The sequence below is a fragment of the Nannospalax galili genome, unplaced genomic scaffold (assembly GCF_000622305.1).
Source record: "Nannospalax galili isolate Female #2095 unplaced genomic scaffold, S.galili_v1.0 scaffold110, whole genome shotgun sequence".
In the NCBI taxonomy this organism is placed as follows: Eukaryota; Metazoa; Chordata; class Mammalia; order Rodentia; family Spalacidae; genus Nannospalax; species Nannospalax galili.
Genome location: NW_008328707.1, coordinates 2336 through 24909, shown reverse-complemented (window position 1 = coordinate 24909; position 22574 = coordinate 2336). Strand labels below are relative to the sequence as shown.

Below are 22574 nucleotides of genomic sequence, written 5' to 3'. Positions count from 1 at the left end.
GATTAGATACAGGGTTTGTATTGTTACTCAAAGCATCTTAGAAGTGATATATCTTCTTAAAAGCATCATATCCATAGTAATGATATTTATTCTTTTGTTAATATATTCATCATTAGTAAGTTGGTCTCAACCAAATTTCACAACCGCAAAGGTCTATATTTTTGTAATCAGTAAGCATATTGGAGGAGCTACTTTGAAAGTATGCAAACCTTCCGTTTATTATGAGCTTCATCTACATTTGTAGAAACACAGGGTCCCTCATCAAAGAAGACTGATTATATTTTATTTTCTAAAATTCCACATGCTGGATAATTAGAAACTTCATCCCTTTAAAGCCTTATGTACTAGTCATTATGGGATATGCTGACACAAACAAACACAGCCCTCAAATCTCAGTGGCTCAACACAGCATAAGCTTATCCCTTTTGCTTCCATTGATAGTTGTCAGGGGTCTCTCTCTGCTCATTCAAGGATGTTAACTGATTGGGGTTCACCTTGACCCAGTGTCCCTACCTTAGGAGGTAGGAAGAGGGACAGAGACAAACTGTGCATATGCTCTTAAACTTCTGTCTGGAAGAACCACACATCATCTGAGCTACATGTTCTTGGCCAAAGTAAACCACATAGCTAGATTCATCTAAAGGAATAGCTGACGGCAATCCTACACTGTGCTCAGTAGAGAAGAATGGGAGTGTGTAGACAGTTTCCAGGACTAGAACACTATCGCCATACTTTACATCTAATAAAGTGTAGTAAATTGGGCCATTCTTCCCAATACCTGCTTTCTTTCTGAAGACAGAGCTACCCCTCTGTCCTTTGGATTTGGCCTTGGGATGGCTTTCAGCATTGGAACAGAAACAGGACTGCCACAAGGGTGTCACAGGACTGCTAAAAAATGCTTTAAGATCTTTGACATAGATTATGGACCATGGAACACTGTATAATCCCCATACCAACCAGATATAGAACTTCAAAAGCTGTGGCTAAGACAACCATCAGGGTAAGCATCAGTTCTGGGCCCTGCCCCCAGTGTGCTGGCTGTGTTGCTAAGGTCTGGTGTCTGAAGGTGACTGGCTAGAATGTTTAGTGTGATTTCTATGGTTTCTGGGTCTACAGAGGGGTCAGGGTGCCCAAAAGGCAGAGCCCAACATCCACAGGGTTTTCTACAGTGGGACTGGAGAACTACCCTACCTTAAAGACAAGATTAGGCCAGGTGTGGTGGCACACGCCTTTAATCCCAGCACTTGGGAGGCAGAGGAGGGCAGATCTTTGTGAGTTCGAGGCCAGCCTGGTATTCTAAGCTGTTCAACTTGTAGACTGAGAGGATTCTGACCCTGGACCAACATGTCCTTTGTGGATAATACATATCCTGCTGGTATAAACAATCCTTCAGACATCAGGGTGACAACAACCCAAGACCCAGAGTCCAGCCCATCCTCACTTTTACTTGGAAATCGGAAGGCTATGCTACACCAGATAGCCATCACCTTAGCAAAGGTCGTCCAAGCACCTCCACACATGGCAACCTCACCAACAGCATGGAATGGAGATGAAGCCTGAAGATCCAGGGAAGGGACAAAAGAGGAAATGCCAGGAAGAGGGAGGAGCCGAGGTGGGGTCTGAAGAGCCTGGCAAGGCCAGGAAGAGGATGAAACTGGAACCGGGTGATACAGAGCTCCTGTGTGAAGAGCCAGGCAAAGGTCAGATATGGACGCCCCAGGAAGAGGCTTTAATACAGCTAAAGCCTCGAGAGTGCACCAGAGGACCTCAGGAAGAGGGTGTCACTGAGGTGAAGTCTCTGGATGGTGGTAAGGGTCGCAAGCGGCCCTATTGCATCCTCGAAGAAAGTGTTCAGAAACACCAGAAGGAAAAGTACCCTCAGCGAGGTCATCATGTCTACTCTGCCCCTCACAGTGCTCACACGAGCCCCAAGGCCACCTTGAAGAGCAAAGGCTGTGGGGAAGGGCACATTCAGGGCTCCAAAACAACTCAGTTCCACCCCAAACAATCTGCCTCTCTTGTCACAGGAGAACATCACTTGTCAGTAAAGAGTGAAAGGAGGTGTTGGGAGGAGAAAATTCCTGACGTGCAGAAGATAGTTGTAATAAACCTTGAAAAGGAAGAGGGAAGAGGATACCACCTCGACTTCCTGGAAGGAGCAGGGCCCCAAATCAGCCCGGAGAGTGGCAGCAATGGCCTACTCACCACCGAAGGGCCAGTGCTTGAGGCAGAGGAAGAGGCTCCTGCAGACCCAGAGAAGGGCAGAGCAGTGGATGTCCCTCTTGACGTGACAGGGGACACGGAAAAGGAAATCAGTGATGCGCTGGGCCCAGGGCTGCAAGATGAGATCTTAAGTAGCGCATTCAACCTGCAGATCACTCGTGGAGACATGCAGTCACTAAAGGACACCGAGTGGCTCAATGATGAAATCATCAACTTTTACATGAATCTTCTCACGGAAAGAAACAAAAACCAAGGCTATCCAGCGCTTCATGCATTTAACACCTTCTTTTACACAAAATTGAAGCATGGAGGCCACAGATCAGTGAGAAGATGGACTTGGGAAGTGGATCTCTTTGCAAAAGAACTGATCTTGGTACCAATTCACCTGCAGGTTCATTGGAGCCTGGTGGCCATAGACCTAAGGAAAAAGAGTATCGTATACCTGGATTCGATGGGAGGGAACGGGCAAAAGATCTGTGAGACTGTTTTCCAGTATCTACAAATCGAGAGCAAAACCCAGAGAAACATAGATCTGAACCCTGTGGAGTGGAGGCGAGCTAGCATGACCGCAGAGGAAATCCCTCAGCAGCGGAATGGCAGCAACTGCGGAATGTTTGCCTGCAAATATGCGGATTATATTTCTCGAGAACAACCCATCACCTTCTGTCAGAAGCACATGCCCCTGTTCAGGAGGAGGATGGTGTGGGAGATCCTGCACAAGCGCCTACTGTAACTGCGGCACCTGCTCCTGAGGCTGCTCTGCGCGTTCATGATTTCCACAGAGCTGTGCAACTGCGGCCAAGGGACTCTGGCTGTGCAGGAGAGTTAAGGACCGAGTCCTGGTCATTCGAAGATGGAATAAGGAGATCTGCCTTATTCTTGGAAGTGGACTGAAGTAACTATGGCAATGTCCATTCTTATCCCAGGTCTCTTGATTAGACACCTCAGCATTATAAGGGCTGTACTGAACTGTTTACTCAAAGAAAATGCTATTTGATTTAAAGATTTAAAAGAAAAATTTGTTGAATATATTCAGATGAAATTAAAATTTTGCAAATTAAGATAATCATTCCCCTACTCTATCCCTACTATTGAAGTGGAGATTTAGTGTTGGTACTGTATAATCTCTTTTACAGATGACAGTTTGTATTTAACTTTTCTTTTTTATTATAAATCTTTCAGCTGTGTTTATGCAGTTTTTACTTAATAAGTTTTAGAGTTGTTCAGAACATACTTTGAAAGATCTGGTGCCTAGTGTTCTTTTATGGTATACTAAATATTGTCTGACAGAACCTGGAAAGCAAATACCCAGGGCATGATTCACAGTGTAAGTCCTTTACACACTGCGTGTGTTAGTGCCTGTTCTTTTGTTCTGAGCCCCCACAATGAAGACAAGTCCTCAGGGAGGACCTTCTCCTTTATCCTGGATTGTACAAGAAGATCTGTGGAGCTGAGCTGAGCAGAGCCCAGCTGAGCCCTGTAGAGGATCAGCGATGTGTAACCTCAGTGTTTGAGAATATTTGTGGCTGAAAACTAGTGCTCACTATTGTCAATGGACACTCAAGTCCACTGCTCTGCAGAGCCTAAGACTGGTAAAAGGAAATGGTTGATTTATAGTTTTGCCCAGAACCAAGGAGAGACAATTTCTTACTTCTAGCCCCCTGCCTGGAGGGGTTTTACAATGTATAGAAAAGATAAAACATGGTTGGGGAAATGGCTCAGTTGGCAAAGTGTTTACAACTATGATATTCTAAATTGCATCCCAGGACTCCATTAAGAAAAAACATGGTGGGGGACTGCCCTCATAATCTCAAGACTGGAGAGGTGGAGAAAGTCTGCTCTCCCAGTGGCTTAATCTAGTCTTCAAGTTCCAGGTCAGTAAGAAACCTTGTCTTAAAAATAAGTAAGTTAAAAGTCTACTATTCCTGAGGGCTGAAACCTTAGATTTGTATCTGGGACCCTACATCATGTGCATGTCCATCGTGCATACCCATGTGCACTCTCACACAGGGACACACACACACACACACACACACACACACATTAAAATAAAAGAAAGCTCACACTGTACAAATGAGCCAAACCCTCTCCTCTCAGTATGAGACATAAAAGCCCTGATCCTTTTGGGCAGAGTAGCCATTTGATGAGCTAAACCTTATCTCTTTTGTTTAGTCATATATTTTCTAAGAAACTGTCCCTGGTTCTTGTGCAACTCCACGTCTCTGCTCAGTTCCTTGTTTGGGGACAGCCTGGAAGCCCTTCAGAGTGATCTCTGAACCCTGATATTATGCAATATTGGCAGTATTAGAGCATTTTCAAATGCTTAATGTGTACTTTAAAAATAGCACTAGAAATTCTTTATAATTCCAAGTGAGATTAATTCCTAGGATTTGTAGTCAGCTGCCTCCAAGAGGGCCTGCAGCATAGTAGGTGGTCAACAGGAATGTGTTGAATGAAAATTTTAGTGAAACTTCAGGGGAAGGTTGTCACCAGGCTGTGAAAAATATTCTATATTCATCTACACACTTTGTATAAGAGGTTCTTTTACCAATAAAACAAGACCGAACTGGAGCCTGGAGTTTGTACTAACTACTGCAGGTGTTTTATAATGTATAGAAAAGATAAAACAGAGTTAGGGAAATGGCTTGGTTGGCCAAGTGTTGAAGAGCCTGTGAGACAGAAGTTGGTGAAAGTGACAGGTTATTCATGTTTGGACTTGAAGAAAATAGGGTAGACTTTATGCCTGGTTCAAAACATCACTTTTGAATGAGGCCAGATTCTCAGGATCTTTTCATGGGAGAATTGGTGGGAAGCCCCTTCTTATCCTGCACTGGGCAGAGTTCTTTGTCCTGACTTCACTTATGTTGTATCTTTGACAGTTTGCAGAGTAGAGCTCTATCTTTTCTTTAAAGTCTGGTTTAACCCAGGCTTCCTGTGTTGTCTATTAAAACATGCCTGATTTGGAACACACCTTTGTTGAAAGGAGGAGGGAATGCCTCAGATGTCTTTTTAGAATTTAGAGTATTGTGCCCTAGGGTTTGAACATGTCATGTCTCCAGTGGGACCATGACTTTAATGTTTAGTTCCCAAATGGTGGTACTTTTTGTGAGGTCCTGGAAACTTTGGAGGTAGGGCCTAGCTAGAGAAGGTCAGTCACTAGGTTAGATGTGGGTTCTTGCCTGCTTCCTGTGTGCATCTCTGCTACCTGGTCCACCGTGATGTGGACAGCCTCTTCCACATGCTCCTGCAGTGGTGAACTGAGCTCCACTCTTTTCCATGTGCATATCCACTCCTGAATCCATGAATCTGTGACTGAAAAGACTAACGCCTACCAATTGTTATAGTACGCTTGTCAAAAAAATGACAGTGTGTGATGTTTATTTCTGGAGTCTGCATCCTGTCCCACTTGTTCATTCTTATACAAGTACACTCTTGATTCCTGTAACTATTAAGTGTTGAGACTTCAACTTTGTTATGTGACAAGGTTCTTTTGAATATTTCCTGTCAAATTGTATGTATTTTAGGATTTTCTTAATAGTTTCTACTAAAAAGCCATTTGAGATTTTTATATAAAAAATGCTTCAAATCCCTAAATCAATCAATCCAAAGTAATGGAACCAGGTGGCCATGGGCTGAAGATGCTTGAGTCATGAGCCAAACTAAGTAATTCCTCTTTTAAATTGTTTCCCTAGGTTTATAGGTTATAGCTACAGAAAGTTGATTAACAATTCAATAGGTGTTTCCTTTTTCACTGTGCTGTTTTAATAGTAAACGTAGAGGAACTACACAGATGACAGGCAGCATTTAAAAATCAAAACCAAACCATGTACTTATATTAGGACATCTCATAAAATGGCAGTGAACAGATGGCATCTGCCATAAGGTGAAAGTGCTATGATCAGGGCTGAGCTCAGGGTAGGGCTCATGCCTAGCATGCATAAGTCCTTGGGTTCAAGTCTCAGCATTGCAGGAACATCAAAAGAAACACTAAAAATGTCATTTAGTTTGCATCAATATGAACACTCATTTTTAAAAAAATATTTTATTTATTATTTTTATTTTATGTGTATGTGTGTATTGCCTGCATGTAGATAAGTGCACCCGTGTCATGCAATGCCCACGAAGGTCAGAAGAGGCTGTCAGATCCCCTGGAACTGGAGTTATGGACAGTTGTTAGTTGCCATGTGGGTGCTGGGATTTGAACCCAGGTCTTCTGCAAGAACAGTCAGTGTTCTTTACCACTGAGCCATTTCTCCAGCCCTGAACACTCATTTTTAAAAAGTGTGTGTGTGTATGTATGTCCAAGAGACCAGAAGATATATCAAATTCCTTGAAGCTGGAGTTAAGAGGTATTTGTAAGTTGCTAACATGGGTGCTGGGATCCAAACTGTGATCCTCATGATAGAGCAGGAAGTGCTCTTAATCACTAAGCTTTCTTTCCCACTTGAAAGGTATTCTTTTAAATGTGGCCAGTGTGATGGGTCAGTGGGTAAAGATGCTTGTTACCAAGACTGACAACTTAGATCCCTGGAACCCACATGGTGGAAGGAGAGAAGTGACGCTGCAAGTTGTCCTCTGACTTTCACATGAGGACAGTACTACTTACACTCAGTGAGTTAAGGAAAAAAGAGGGAGGGGCATGAAGGTGGGAGGAGGGATTTGAAAAGGAGGGAGGCAGGAGTGGGGTGGGAGTGAACAGGATCAAGATGCATTATAAACATGTATGACATTGTCAAAGAATAAACTAATACTATTTTTTCTAAAAGAATAAACTAATACTATTTTTTAAAAGATATATTTGAGATTTGAAGAATTGAGAGTAAGGTAGCTAGAGATGGTCCAGAGTAAGAATAGTTATAGAGGGGCTGGAAAGATGGCTCAGCAGTTAAGCATACTGGCTGCTCCAAGTCCCAATCTTAGCCAAAGAACTATTGGCAGCTGATTACTGCTAGGTGAGGAAGAGCTGATCTTCTTAAAGGGAGGGACTCTAGATAGGCTGAGTAGACCTCAGTGGATGAGCTTGCATGGGGGGATGTCTGGGGATACTAACCTGACTCGATAGATCTTAACACAAATGACAAAATGTAGCAAATCTAGTGGGGGAGGTTTATAAGAGGGTGCCAGTGGGAAAGGGAGTATAAAGATGATCAAGATTTTCTGTATGAAATGCACAAAAATTCAGTGAAAAATTTACAGAAAAAAAGATTAACTGTAATAGACTGCAAGAAGGGAGTCAGATTTGCTGTAGGGAACTAACAAAACTTTCTGAAAGTAGAAGCTAAATCACATGAAATGTCCCAATCTTTAAAAATCATTGTGCATCACTAATGAGATTAGCCATTTCAATGGTTTGGGTTATGAATGTTAAATAAAGGAACTATAAAATAAATGTTTTTCTTTAAAAAAAGAGCACTGCCTGCTCTTGCAAAGGACTAGGGCTCAATTCCCAGCCCTGGAAACCAACAACCATTTATAACTCCAGTTCCAGGGAATTCAAGCCCTCTTCTACCCTCTGTGGACACTGCACTACATGGGTGCACTTACATATATGCAGGCAATACACTCATAAAATAATAAATAAAATATTAAGAAAAGAATAGTTATAGAAGTGTCTGCATTATAAGGAAATAATCATTTCTTAAAACTAAGCCTTTAATTTGGCAAAGATTAGAGGACCGGGTCAAAAAGGCTTGGTTGACCTAAATGCAAAGAGATGTCCTTTATCATTTGTTTAATAAAGCCAGTGATGTTCTCATAGGGTGTTAGGACCAAGCATAAAATTAGGCCCAAAAGCCAGGTGTTAACACTGTAAATGCCTTGTGATTAGAAAATTTCACAAGTTTTTATGCTAGACTTTATTTTATTAAAAATGGTAATAAATTGGAAATAATAATTAAGTATAAACTTTCTGTGGCTCACATAAATAAATCTACTTAATTAAAATCAGAATAAGTTTATATTACAATAGAATTGACTAAATCAGAAGTATATTTTCTGACTAATTTTCAATATGCTAAACCATAAAAATTTAGTATCTCAACTTTATTAGTAACTCATTTCCATTTCCATGTTTTCTTTAAAATAAGAATATGTTTCTATTTACTTACTGGTAAAGTCAAGGGTTTGCTTTCCTGTATCAGCTGTGATTGCTCTCCAAGTCTGACTAAAAGCTCACACTATGGCACAGTTAGCTGGAGTTGGAAGCGGGAAGCCTCATGATCTGAGTCTCTGTGGCCAGGAAAAGGCATGTGCCATCTATGCAAATAAACCTGTAAGCAGGCTTGCTTATTTCAAAATCGTTCTCTGAATTCATCAGCAAAAGGCACTGATATAAATTCATTCATTTAAATAGTTGTACATTCATCCACTCTTCCCGGGAAGTACTGAGCGCTTTCCATGTGGTAAACAGAAAAGAGGTCTTACAAACAAAACAGCTCCAATACAGTTTGAATTATGTTTATTTAAACAACTTAAACAAAACAAAATCTCTGCATCACTCCTCAATTAAGCCATTGTTGTTATTATTGTTATTATTAGTAGTATTGATAAATGAATTCATCTCCAAGAAATCACTGTGGGTCAGAATCTTCCTTTAGAGATTGCTAGTCAACAGCACCACCTCAGAACCACCGCTGGTTAGTGAGCCTATCAAACAAACAATGGATCTGAGGAAAGGTACAGAAGGTAGAAGAAAAAGAAATCCCTGCAAGAGTCCTTTCCACCAAGAACTTGGCTCACTGAATATAATCAGAGAAATAGCAACAATGAAACAAAACATACTCCCCCATACACAAAAAAGAGCCAAACATCTGTGGCTAGTGATGGGTCACTGCACATGGAATGATAACCTACTTGAAGGGGAAACACAACAGCCCACATCTCCAAGAAGGCTCACTGCCACAGAATTTGAGTATCCCAATTTCTCTGAGCAGTTTTCTCACCTATAAAATGGAAAAATCTGCAGTGACTGCTGCATACATTTGCTGCATGGATTATGAGTTGCCCACTGTTTCATGTGTAACAGACTGCTTGACATATATCAAGCATTCCATAAATGTTAGCTCTTACTATCACTATGATGACATCACCAGCTCAGCATGTCCCTTATTTTATTTTGTGAAGCCACTTTCTACTTTTCCAAATATTAGTAAAAACTGTCTATTCTTATCATCTTTCAAATAAAAACGTGTTAGGTAGTCAATTCAACATAAGTCAAAACGTATGTTTTGGAATACTAAATTAAGGAGGGTAAAGTCCATTTCAGAGAATATTGCAAAGCTTTAACCAAACCGAACTCTATTTCTGAGATAGATTTCAGACTACATAATTGTTAGGTCTGCCTGAGACTAAAGTAAAAAACCTGTCTCCATTTACTCTCTGCCAAATGTTCTTAACTCCTTGTAGGACTATGCTGCCTAGATGACAGGTCTTCAGAAGTCTGGAGACAGCGCTCCAGACTTTACTGTAGTAGTAAAGACTTCCTTTCTTTACAATGAATATTCCTAATCTCTTTGTTCCTCAGATAACATGATTTAAAAAAATTAGAATGAATTCTCCTTGTCTCTGAGTTAACTGGCTACTGTTTTGTAGCCCATAGTATTGTGTTTGCTTAGTACTTCACGAAGTGGAGGCTAAGATCATGGGAGGATTTGGAGGCAACACATGCCTCTTAGTGATGTGCAGTTACTTGCAACTGCCCTGTATTGTAGAGTCAGCCTCCGTCCACATCTGTGTAATTATTGAAATCGTGGTTAGAGTCTTTTTTTTCCTTCCTAGTTGGGTAAAAAGCCATCAGCTAAAGGAGTGAATATCTTAGGGAAATCTGATCTGGATGGACTGAATTGCAAAATTTAAAGTACTAACAGGTCTTTCTACAAAACAACAAATGCCCATTCAGTTCACTCTTAGTTGATGTAGTTGAGAACTTTTTGAAAACAGTATCATTCTAAGGACAGAGCTGTGCACTGGCAACAATTCCGATGACATAAATAAACTTCACCCCTCAGATTTCTAACCCATTACAGAGTCCTACTGAGTTTGCCTAGGCAAACTTCTTCCCATTGCAAGTTACTCTCAGCAACGCTTTCAAAAAGCAAAGTGATTATGTCACTTCTCTGGTCTTTTGAAAATATTTATATTTATTTGTGTGTATGTGAATATGCCTAGGGAAGATGGCCTGTTTGTAGAGGTCAGGGGACAACTTGGGGGAGTCAGTTCTTTCCTTCCACCATGTGAGTTCTGGGTATTGAACTTGGGTCATCAGGCTTGGTGACAAGCATCTTTCTCAATTGAGTCATCTCACTGGGCCACATTTCTGCTATTTTTAAAAAAATATTTTTTAATTTTTTTTATTTTTATGTGTATGCATGTATTGCCTGCATGTATGTAAGTGCGCCCATTTCATGCAATGCCCACGGAGTACAGAAGAGGCTGTCGGATCCCTTGGAATTGGAGTTATGGACAATTGTTAGCTGCCATGTGGGTGCTGGGATTCGAACCCGGGACTTCTGCAAGAACAACCAGTGTTCTTAACCGCTGAGCTATCTCTCCAGCCCCATTTCTGCTATTAAAAAAAAATTTTATGTGTATGAGTGTAATGACTGCATGTATGTAATTGCTCCATGTACATGTAATGCCCATGGAGAGCAGAAGAGGACATTGGAGCCCCTAGAGCTGGAGTTTCAGATGGCTGTTAGATGGAACCAAACTTAACCACTGAGCCGTCTCTCCAACCCTCTTCTTTTAATCAAAAATTCTATTATTATTACTATTATTATTAGTGGTAATGGTGGTATGTGTGTGTGTGTGTGCATGTGTGCATGTGTGCATGCTCAAATGGAGGTCTGAGGTTGATATTGGGTGTGTTCTTCAACGGTTCTCCATCTTATGTACTGAGGCAGGGTCTCTTGCTGGACCGGGAACCCCCTTTATCAGCTAGTCTGGGTGGCCACTTGCCTGGGGTATTCTCTGCCTCCACTTCCTGTGCCCTGGAGCAGAGGCCAGCTGCCACACCCACACAGCCAGTACCTGGGTGCTGGGGATCCAAGCTCCAGATCCCATGCTGTGCTTCACCCACCATCTCCCCAGCTCTATTGTTATTTTATTTTTCCTTCTAATCTGAATAGTTCATATATCCAGCATCAAAATCTCTTATTTTCATTGGATTGTAGGTTGATCTGATAATTAGTTGGTAACATTTCTTGTTTTCATTTTAGTTTTAATAATGAGAAAATAATTTTTCCTTTGATTGAAATTTAAAGGTCCTAAAATAAATTCTGACAGCTATGTTTAGTATCTGTTCTCCAAATGAGTAATTTTGGGCTGTGATAATCCAAGGTAACACAAGTGTTTCTTCATTCAAATATTTGCTATATGTGTAATCTTCCTCAATATGACAGTTCTTGCAGCTGCTGGGGATTCTTTTGAATCCCACCATGTAAAATTAAACAGTCTTCAACGGGGAAGAAACTTTGGCCTGCAACCAGAATCCTGTTCTTAGGTTGCTTTAGAGTTTGCTGATCTCAACTACGGATACCCCAACATTTGGTCGGAACACTCTCTCCTCACCAGTTCCCTTCTAAAGTCGGCAACTTCTTTTTGAATGAGAAGAATGGGGAAGGAGTTCATGTCTGTGACTTTTTTTGGTAAGGGTGCATATGTGTTTGTGTACGGGGTGTGTATGTGTGTGTGTGTGTGTGTGTGTGTGTGTGTGTGTGTGTGTTCATGTTCATGTGGGGGTTGGAGGACAATTTCAGGTAGTTCTCATCTTTTACCTTGTTCGAGATAGGGGTCTCTCGTTTGCCACTGCATAGGCCAGTCTAGCCAGTCTGCACACTTCTGGGGATTTCCGTCTCTGCCTTCCACCTCCCCAAAGGAACACTGAGATTGCAAATGCATGTTATTGTGTTCAGCTTTATTTGAGTTCCGGGGATCCCAGTTCAGAGCCTAACACACAGCAAGTACTTCACCCTCTGCCGTCTCCTTAGCCCATCTGCGACTTTAAAAATAAACTTGATTAGGGGATGATCTTTTCCAAATAACCAAACTTGAATCAATCTGCTACTGAAAAATACTTTTTTTTTTTTTTTTTTTTTGTCTTTTTGAGACAGGGTCTCCCTGTAGCCCCAGCTGTCCTGGAACTCACTATGTAGACCAGACTGGCCTTGAACTCACAGGGATCCTCCTGCCTCTGCCTCTGGAGTGATGGGATTAAAGGCCTGCATCACCATGCCCAGCTGAAAAATACTTTTAAAAAAATTGCTTTTTAAATGAGAAATCAGGGATTAGGTGAATTTTTAAACCTATCTCATGTTGGTTAATTTAAGTTTATAAACTCTATGATTAAAAAACAAACCAAAATGAAACAATTCTTTAAAACTAAAAAAAAAAAAAAAAAAAACCTGTTTGGGACAACTGAAGAGGCAATTTCGATCATTATTTCTCAACTGGGGCCAATTTTACCAGCAGAAAAGCGTCTGGCAATGTCTGCAGGCAGTTTGGGCTGTCAGTGCTGTGTGGTGCTGCTAACATTTAGTGGGTAGAGACTTCCACAGTGTCTGAGTGGGTGTGCCTCATAAGGAATGTACTATGTTTCACTGCCTGGCTACAATGTTTTGCTGTCTTTACGTTTCAGTTTGATTATCTGTATTTAGATTTGGGCTTCTTTGGGCTCATCCAGTCTGGTTTTGGTAAGCTTCTTGAATATGCAGTTTATGTCACTTGCTAAATTTGAGATATTTCCTTGTAATTATCTTTCAAATATTTATTTCTACATCACATTCTTTCTCTTCTTCCAGAAGTGCTCATAATGTACATGCTAAGCATTTGGGTTTCATCCCAAAGGTTACCTAGGCTCTGTTCATTCTTTTCTTTCAATCTCTTTCTACTCTCTGTTCAGATTAGATCATTCTGCTAATTTCACTGATTCATCCTATCAGCTCCGTTCTATATGAAGTCTGTCTACTGAGTTTTTAAAAGCTTGGTTACTATATTTTTTCAATTCAAAAAATTCCAGTGGAGCTCAAGATGTAAAAGTGCTTGCTGAGAAAGACTAAAAGCCCAATTTCAATCCCTGGAGCCCATGGTGGAAGGAGAGAATGGAATCCTCTGACCTGCACATGCATACCAGAGTATATTCTCTCATATTCCTTCTCTCTCTCTCTCTCTCTCTCTCTCTCTCTCTCTCTCCCTCCCTCCCTCCCTCCCTCCCCCCCATTCTCCTTCTTCCCCCTCCCCAGACACAAGTGGTTTAATTTTTTAAAATTTCCAATGTTTCTTATTTATGCTTTCTATTTCTTTGTTGAGACTTTCCATTCACTTCAAGAGTGTTGGCTTTTCTTCGAATATTTTTTATTATGGTTGCTGTGACAGTCTTTGTTAGATCATTCAAACATCTGTGTTATCTCAGAATTGGTGTCTCTGGATTGTTTTACCCACTGAATTGAAGCACTGCCGGTTCCTTGTATGTTGAGCAATTTTGTATTGTATTGTATTCTGGATATTTTGAATATTATGTCATAAAACTCTGGGTCTTGTTTTTTTAATGTTATTTTTATTATTTTTATTTCATTTCATGTATATGGCTGTATTGCCTGCATGCATGTAGGTACATCTGTGTCATGTGATGCCTGCAGAGGTCAAAAGGTCTTGGATCCCCTGGAACTGGAGTTATGGATGGTTTTTTAACCTTTTCAGCTGTGATGTGGGTGCTGGGAATTAATCCCGATCCTCTGCAAGAGCAGCCAGTGCTCTTAACTGCTGAGCCATCTCTCCAGCACCTGGGTCTTTTTTAAATCACCAACAGACATTGTTATTTCTGTTTTATCAGGAAATCAATCTGTTTGGATTCAGGATGCAAGTTCTGATCAGCCTTGCACAAATTATAGCTTCAATGTTAATTCTTTTCAACATCTCTGCAATACCATCTAATCATTCATTATCTTAGATACCCAGTAACCATTCAGGAACCTATGGAGGAATCCTAGAATTTAGTTCAGTTCTCAAGTCTTTGGTAGGTATGGTTTAAAAGCAGACCTGTTCTTGTGCAAGGTAGGGTTCAGGAGCTCATAAAGAGCTTTATGAGGCTGGCTTTCTTAGTCTTCACCCTCTCTGCAATCACTTCCATACTTTTTGACTCTCTGGCCTCTACTTTCTAGTCCTCTGACTAAAAAGCCAGGAGTTTTGTGATACTATTCTATCCTTACACACAGCCCCAATACCTGTGACCACATACATGCACAGCTCAGGGGAAGCAGGGCACAGACAGATGGAAAATACAATTGGTATTACTAGCCTGGCTAATAGCTCCTCTCATCTGGGAGGACAGTTTCATTCAGAGTTTTAGGGGGCTGTGGGCACTGCTTGCATGTCTGCAGCTGTTGTCTCTGTAAGGTATTTGAGTACTCAATCTTACCTCTCAGGCCTAGTTGGGTTGCTGGGATCCTTCCCTGACCCACACCTGCGGACCTGACTTGCCTTTCCTGAGACTTACCAGCACCCTGTCATTTCAGCTCTCAGGCAACCTTGGGTCACTGGGATCCTTGCCTGCCTTGGATCTACACACTCCCCCAGACTTGCCATGAATAAAAGGCTGAAAGACCATAAAACACAAACAGTTGGATGAAATGACTGGAACAATACAAAACATGAGATTAGAATTCAATAAAGAGATAGAATCTCTAAAGAAAAGCCAAACTGAAATAAAACTTGAAATAGAAGACTCAAGAACTCAAACAAAAACTGTACAAGAAAAGAGCAAAAAGGAAGAGGAGGAATGGAACAGAGAACGGCAGGTACTGGAGACAAGCTGGGGAAATGGATCGCTCAATCAAAGAAATGTCAAATCTAAGGAAACACAGGGACAGAATATGCAAGACCTCTGGGACACTGTAAAAAGACCAAAACTACAAATCATAGGCATAGAAAAAGGAGGAAAAACCCCAGGTCAAAGGCACAGAAAACAACACTTTTAATAAAAATCATGGAAGAAAACTTCCCAAATCTAGGGAGAGATACAGTAAGGTACAAGAGGCACACAGAACATCGAGTTGACCGGACTAGAATAGAAACTCCACATGTCATATAACAGTCAAAACACTAAATATACAAAACAAAGAAAAGATTCTGAAAGCTGTGAGAAAGAGAGATCACGTCATATATAAAGGCAGGCTCATCAGAATAACTACTGGCTTTTCAGAGGAGATTATAAAAGTCAGAAGGGCTTGGATTCATGCCTTACAAGTCATAAAAGAACACAGATTCTGGCCCAGACTACTACACTCAGCAAAACTATCAGTTATAATTGAGGAGAAAGAAAAACTTCCCATGATAAAAACAAATTTAAGGAATTTATGTCCACAAAACCAGCTCTACAGAGAATACTAAAAGGAATACTTTGATCAGAAGAGAAGATGAAACACTCTCAAGAGGACACAAAGAATATATAAAGAATTCCAGAACAGTTAACCAAAAGAGATCTAAGAGAACATTACTACCACACCAACGTAATAGGTATTCATAAACATTGGTCATTTATGACTCTCGGTGTGAATGGTCTCAACTCCCCAGTAAAAAGACATACACTAAACGATTGGATTAGAAAATGGGATCCATCAATTTGCTACTTCCAAGAACCATACTTTACCATCAATGGCTGATACCACCTTATAATCAAAGGATGGAAAAAAAAAAAAACTATTCCAAACAAATGGAACGAAAAAACAAGCAGGTGTAGCTATTCTAATATCTGACGAAATAAGACTTTAAGTAAAACTAGCCAGAAGAGCTAGAGAAGGTCACTTTATACTCACTAGAGGGAAAAAGACCAAGAAGATACTACAATCTTAAATGTATACATACCTCACACAGGAGCAACCAATTTCATAAAAGAAACTCCATTTGATTTAAACTCACACATTGATTACAAAAGAATAATAGTGGGGGACATTAATACCCCACTGTTACCAAGAAACAGGTCGGCTAGACAAAAACTCAATTGAAAAAGTTAATCAGCATGATAAATCAAATGGACCTAACAGACATCTACAGACCATTCCACCTGAGCACCAACGTGTACACTTTTTTTCTCAGTAGTCCATGGAAGTTTCTCTAAAACTGACCATATATTAGGACACAAAGGAAGCCCTCCACAAATTTAGGCACATTGAAAGAACATCCTCTACTTTATCTGACCAAAAATGGATAAAGCAAGATATCAATAACAATAAAAATGGTAAAAAGTGGGGCTGGAGAGATGGCTCAGCAGACAAGAACATTGACTGTTCTTGCAGAAGACCCAGGTTTGAATCCCAGAACCCACATGGCAGCTAACAACTGTCCATAACTCCAGTTCCAGGGGATCCAACAGTCTCTTCTGTCCTCTGTGGGCACTGCACAACATGGGTGCACTCACCTACATGCAGGCAATACACACATACACATAAAATTAAAATAATAATAATTTTTTTAAAAAGATGGTAAAAAGTACACAAACCCATGGAAGCTAAACAATGCCCTAAGCAATGAAAGTTGTATCAAGGGAGCAATCAAGAGGAAAAATTTTAAATTCCTAGAAGAGATTGAAAATTAAAACATAATATACCAAAATCTATGGGAAACAATGAAGGCAGTCCTAAGAGGAATCCATAGCATTAACTGCATACACCAGAAAATTAGAACATCTCATATAAATGAATTTTAATGATGTACCTGAAGGTTTTGGAAAACCAAGAACAAGATCTAAAAAGAGCAAATGGGAAGAGGTAAATAAAATCAAAGCTGAAATTGATGAAATAAAAACAAGGAAAACAATACAAAGAATCAATGAAATAAAGAGTTGGCTCATTGAAAAAATTAATGAGATTGACCAATTTTTAGCTAAATAAACCAAAAGAAAGAGAGACAGAACCTAAACCAATGAACTCAGAGAAAAAAAGGGAAACACTGTAACAGACCCTGAGGAAATTCAAAAAACTATAAAGACATACTTAAAAAAATCTATATTCCATTAAACTGGAAAGTCTAAAAGAAATGGATAATTTGTAGATATGTATGGCCTATCAAAGTTTAATCAAAATAACATAAATAATTTAAACAGACCCATAACAACCAATGAGATAGATGGAGTAATTAAAAACCTCCAATCTAAAAAGAGCCCAGGACCAGATGGATACAGCGTAGAATGCTACCAAACCTTCAAAAAAACTAATACCAAGACTCCTCAAGTTATTCTGTAAAATAGAAAAGGAAGGAATACTCCACAGTTCTTTCTGTGAAGCCAGTATTAATCTGATACCCAAACCAAAGACTCAACAAAAAAGAAAATTATAGGCCTATGTCTTATGAATATAGATGCAAAAAGTCCTCAAAAAAACCCCTAATAGAATGCAAGAACATATCCAAAAGATTGTCCAACATGATTAAGCTGGCTTCATTCCAGAGATGCAGAGAAAGTTCAACATACATAAATCAATAAATGTAATCCACCACATAAACAGACAATAACCACAACATCATCTCATTCAACGCAGAAAAGGCCTCTAACAAAATCCAATATCCATTCATGATAAAGTCATGGAGAATCTAGGCACACAGGAGACATATTTCAACATAGTAAAGGCAGTATACAACAAGAGCGCAGCCAACATCATACTAAATGGAGGAAAAAGTCAAAGCATTCCCATTAAAATCAAGAAAAAGACAAGGAAGCCCGCTCTTTCCATTCTTGTTCAACATATCATTTGAAGTCTTAGCTAGAGCAGTAAGGTAAATGAAGGAGATAAAGGGGATGCAAATTGAAAAGGAAGAAATCAAAGTATCCTTATTTGCAGATGATATGATTCTATACATAAAGGACCCTAAGGACTCCACTAGAAAATTGCTAGAGCTGATAAACACAATCAGCTAAGTAGGATATAAAATTAACAGCCCCAAATCAGTAGCCTTCCTAAATACCAAAAACAAACATACAGAGAAAGAACTCAGGGAAATGATCCCACTCACAATAGCCTCAAAAATCATAATATATCTTGGAATAAATCTAACCAAGGAAGTGAAGGACTTGTATAATAAAAACTTTAAGACACTGAAGAAAGAAACAGAAGAATATACTAGAACATGGAAACATCCATGTTCATGAATTGGTAGGATCAATATTGTGAAAATGGCCACCCTACCAAAATCAATCTACAAATTCAATAAAATACGCATGAAAATTCAAACACAATTCTTCACAGAAACTGAAAAAAAAAATCTCAACTTCCATATGGAAACAAAAAACCCAGGATAGCCAAAATAATCCTGAACAATAAAAGAACCGTCCCTGATCTAAAATTAAACTACAGGGCTATAATAATGAAAACAGCATGGTACTGACATAAAAGCAGACACATTGATCAGTGGAATAGAATTAAGGAACCAGATTTAAGCTCACACATTGACAGTCACCTGATTTTTGATAAAGAAGCCAAAAATATACATTGGAGAAAAGACAGCATGTTCAACAAATGGTGCTGGTCTAACTGGATACATGTAGAAGAATGAAACTAGATCCCTATCTCTCACCATACACAAACTCAACTCCAAATGTACCAAGGACCTCAACCTGAAACCTGACACCCTGAATCAGATAGAGAAGAAAGTAGGGAATATACTGGTACTATAATTATAGGCAAGGGAAGGACTTTCTGAACAGGACTCTATTACACAGTCATTAAGTCCAACAATTGACAAATAGGACTTCATGAAATGAAAAAGACTCCATATTGCAAAGGACACCATCATTCAAGTGAAGAGGCAACCTACAGAATGGGAAAAAATCTTTACCATCTATACCTCTGACTGAGGGTTAATATCTAGAACATACAAAGAAAAAAAAGGCCACTAAACATAAAAAAAGTGATGTTTGCCTTTAATTTCAGCACTCAGGAGGTAGACACAGGTGGATCTTTGTGAGATCCAGGCTAGCATTGTCTACATAGTGAGTTCCAGGCCAGCTGGGGCTATAAGGAGACCTTGTCTCAAAACAAACAAACAAACAAATAAACAACCCCAAACCACCACCACCACCAACAACAACAACAATAAGATAAAACAGCAGCAGCAACAACAACAAAACACCCAGAAAACAGAAAGGAAGAAAATGGGACAAGGAGCTCAAAGATAACCGCAAATGTGAAAATACTTAAGAAAATATCCAATATCTTTAGCCATCATGGAAATGCAAACAAAAATGACTTTGTGATTTTATCTTATCCTTCTCAGAATGGGCAAGATCCCAAGAACAAACAAGGAGCAACACTGGTGAGGGGTAGGGAAAGTGGAACTCTTATCCACTGCTGGTGGGAGTGCAAACTAGTACAGCTACTATGGAAATCAGTGTAGACAGTCCACAGAAAGTTAGAAATCAATTTACAACATTACCCAGGCATGTCACTCTAGGATATATACCTGAAAAACTCTATACCCTACTACAGAAATACCTGTTCATCCATGTTAATTGCTGCCTTTTTCATAATAGCCAGAACAGGAAACAACCTAGATGTCCATCAACTGATGAATGGATGATGAAGGTGTGGTACATTTACACAGTGGAATTCAGCCATCAATTAGAGTTTTTCAGACAACTGGGAAGTTATTTTTTTAAATTTATTTGTTTATTTTTTGGTCTTTTTGAGACAGGGTCCTGGAACTCACTATGTAGACCAGGCTGGCCTTGAACTCACAGAGATCTGCCTGCCTCTGCCTCCAGAGTGCTGGGATTAAAGGCGTGCGCCACCACGCCCGGACATCAGACAGCTGGGAATTATTTATATGAACTCACAGAAACAGTGACAGTAACATGTAACCTCAAGCCAGACAAAATCTCAACATAGAGGTGGGTAAGAAATTCTAACCCTACCTGAGGGACCAGATAACTGCCAGGAAAGGGAGAGTTGGTCTCTTTTAATGGTGTGCTCCAGTGGATGGATCCACACTGAAGGACGTTTGGGACACAAATATGTATATATATATATATCATATATATATGTCATATATATGTGTGTGAAATTTGACATATAGAGTCAATATATATTATATTATATATGTATATATAGTATAAATATATGAAATTGGGCTGGAGGTAGTAAGGGGGTGCAGATAGGTCAAAGGATCTAACAAAAATGTATTTTATGAAATTATCAAAAATTCAATTCAAAAAAGATGTTTGGGTACTTAGAGAAGAACTGGAAAGAGAAAGCAAAAAGTGGGGCTATTCATTCCTCTCTTTTCTGTTCTTTGCATCACAATGAAAGGTTTCTAGAGGTCCCTTTAGAGCTCATGTCTGATGTCTACTTCCAGATTCCTTGTTGTCTGGCATCTAGAGGCTAGAAGATGCTGAAGGAAAAATATGGGGAACCCTGCGACCTGGTGTAATTTTAAAGCCTGGTGTTCTTTTATCCTCCTCCTCCTATTTAATTTTCAGAGTTGCAGATTGTTGCCGTAGGCATGTTTACGTTTTCTGGATGCACTTAGTGGGAAAGACATGGTGACTATGCTGACTGTATTTACTTAGAACCTGCATTTACCTTTTGATTTCACCTTTCCTTTTGGTGAGCATAGGCATTTACCTAGTGTATCATTTAGCTTTTGCTGTATAACAAAGTACTCAAAACTTATTAGCTCAAAGTAGCATTTTACTTAGCTCATGATTCTTTGAGTTGGCTGTGAGACTGTTCTGTTCTAGGTAGTGTGGCTATGTTCGCTCTTGCATTTGTGGTCTGCTGAGGTCAGGAGGCAGTTGGATGATGTAAGATACTCTAATTCATATGTCTAGTAGCTAGCTAGCTGTCACTTAGGATGCCTCTGTTCCCTTTCATGTGGTCTCACTCATCCACTAAGTTAACTAAAGGTAGCTAGGTCTTATTTCTATGCTGGTCTGAGGCTTCCAGACATATCATAAGAAGGCAAGCCCCAGGGTAAAAACACTTTTCTAGACTGCTTGCCTCACGTTTGTTGTCCTATAGGTCAAAGCAAGTCACACGGCCAAGCTGTCAGCAGCGGTGAGGGCTACCAACAGTAGATGGAAGAAAGAACATCACTTGGGCCAGTTCTGTACACAATATATCAAAACCAAGTGTATATTCAAGGAAGTATGCTATATATTTAAGATTATTCCTTCGTTACTTTTATTTTAGCTTCTCAAGCATTGTTTTTATTTTTAAAAGCATTATTTTTAGTACTTTTTTATAGAGCTTTTGTAATTTCATACAACAGTTCTTAATCAAATTCAGACCTCCTCCATGCTTCCCCCATCCCCCACTGAATCTCAAGTATTCCACTATGCATGTTAAGTCCTATCCAATCAAACATTTGTATTCAAATGTTCTTCAGTGTAAATTCGTCCACTGGAGTCTAGTCAGTGCATCTAGAGATTGTATGTAAGTCATACGCTCCCTCACCCAGCAGCAATCAGTCTCCAATAGTCTCAGTCTAGTGCCAGCCCACCATGCATTTCTCTCCTCCCCTTTGGGACCTTGTTTGAGTTGGCATGGGTCCTGTGTTCGATGCCACCATTGCCACAAATTCACATGTGTAAACTTCCAGTGGCCTGAAAGCCTCTGTCTCCCTGTGTTCATGAAACAGCCCTGGTGCTTACAATCTTTCTGCAATGGTCCCTGAGCCATGGGTGGATAAGGTTCCATGTAGGAGTCCTATCCTACACTCTGCAGTCTCTTGTTCTTTAAAACTTGACCATCTGTGGCCTTCTGTGTGCATCACACTCTGTTGTATAAGGAAGCTTTACTGGTGAGAGTTGAGGGACACATTAGTTTTCTCTCTACCCCTTGTTCCGCTATGTTCCACAAGCCTTAGTCATAGAGGTTCAGCTATAGATGTGTCACCTAGTACTGGGCATCTCTGTGTCTGACCAGTTGTGTAATTCTGCAGTAGCCTCTGTCTGTTGTAAGGGTGGTACAGGGGACTACAAAAATTACACAGGCTATTGACAAACCTCTTGGTTATTTCCCAGAACTAGTACATAAGACCCTATTACTGAAGACAGGACATATTTTGGATGCAGGACTTGAAGCAATGGAGCAAGAACTGACCTGGAAGTCTTCTAACTGAAGTTTGGCTATCATAATGCTAGATGATGAAATGTGAACTGCCAATGGAGAAAAACAATCAACGGTCCAACCAGGCCCTAAACCCTAATAACCATAATGACCAGCATGGCAAACTACCTCTAATGGTGCAGTAGTGACACTGTTATCAGGGGGCAATCAACAGCTATCTGATTGAACTTAAAGCCCTCTTAATGGGGATGAACTCATGGGTGGCACTGCAAACTCAGCCAAATACACATGGCAGGACAG

The 22574-nt window shown here is 40.0% G+C and overlaps 1 pseudogene; it reads left to right on the top strand.

Annotated features, from left to right (window-relative positions):
• Nucleotides 1–1543: 1543 nt before the first annotated feature.
• Nucleotides 1544–2956, top strand: LOC103730831 (annotated as a pseudogene).
• The last annotated feature ends 19618 nt before the right edge of the window (nt 2957–22574 follow it).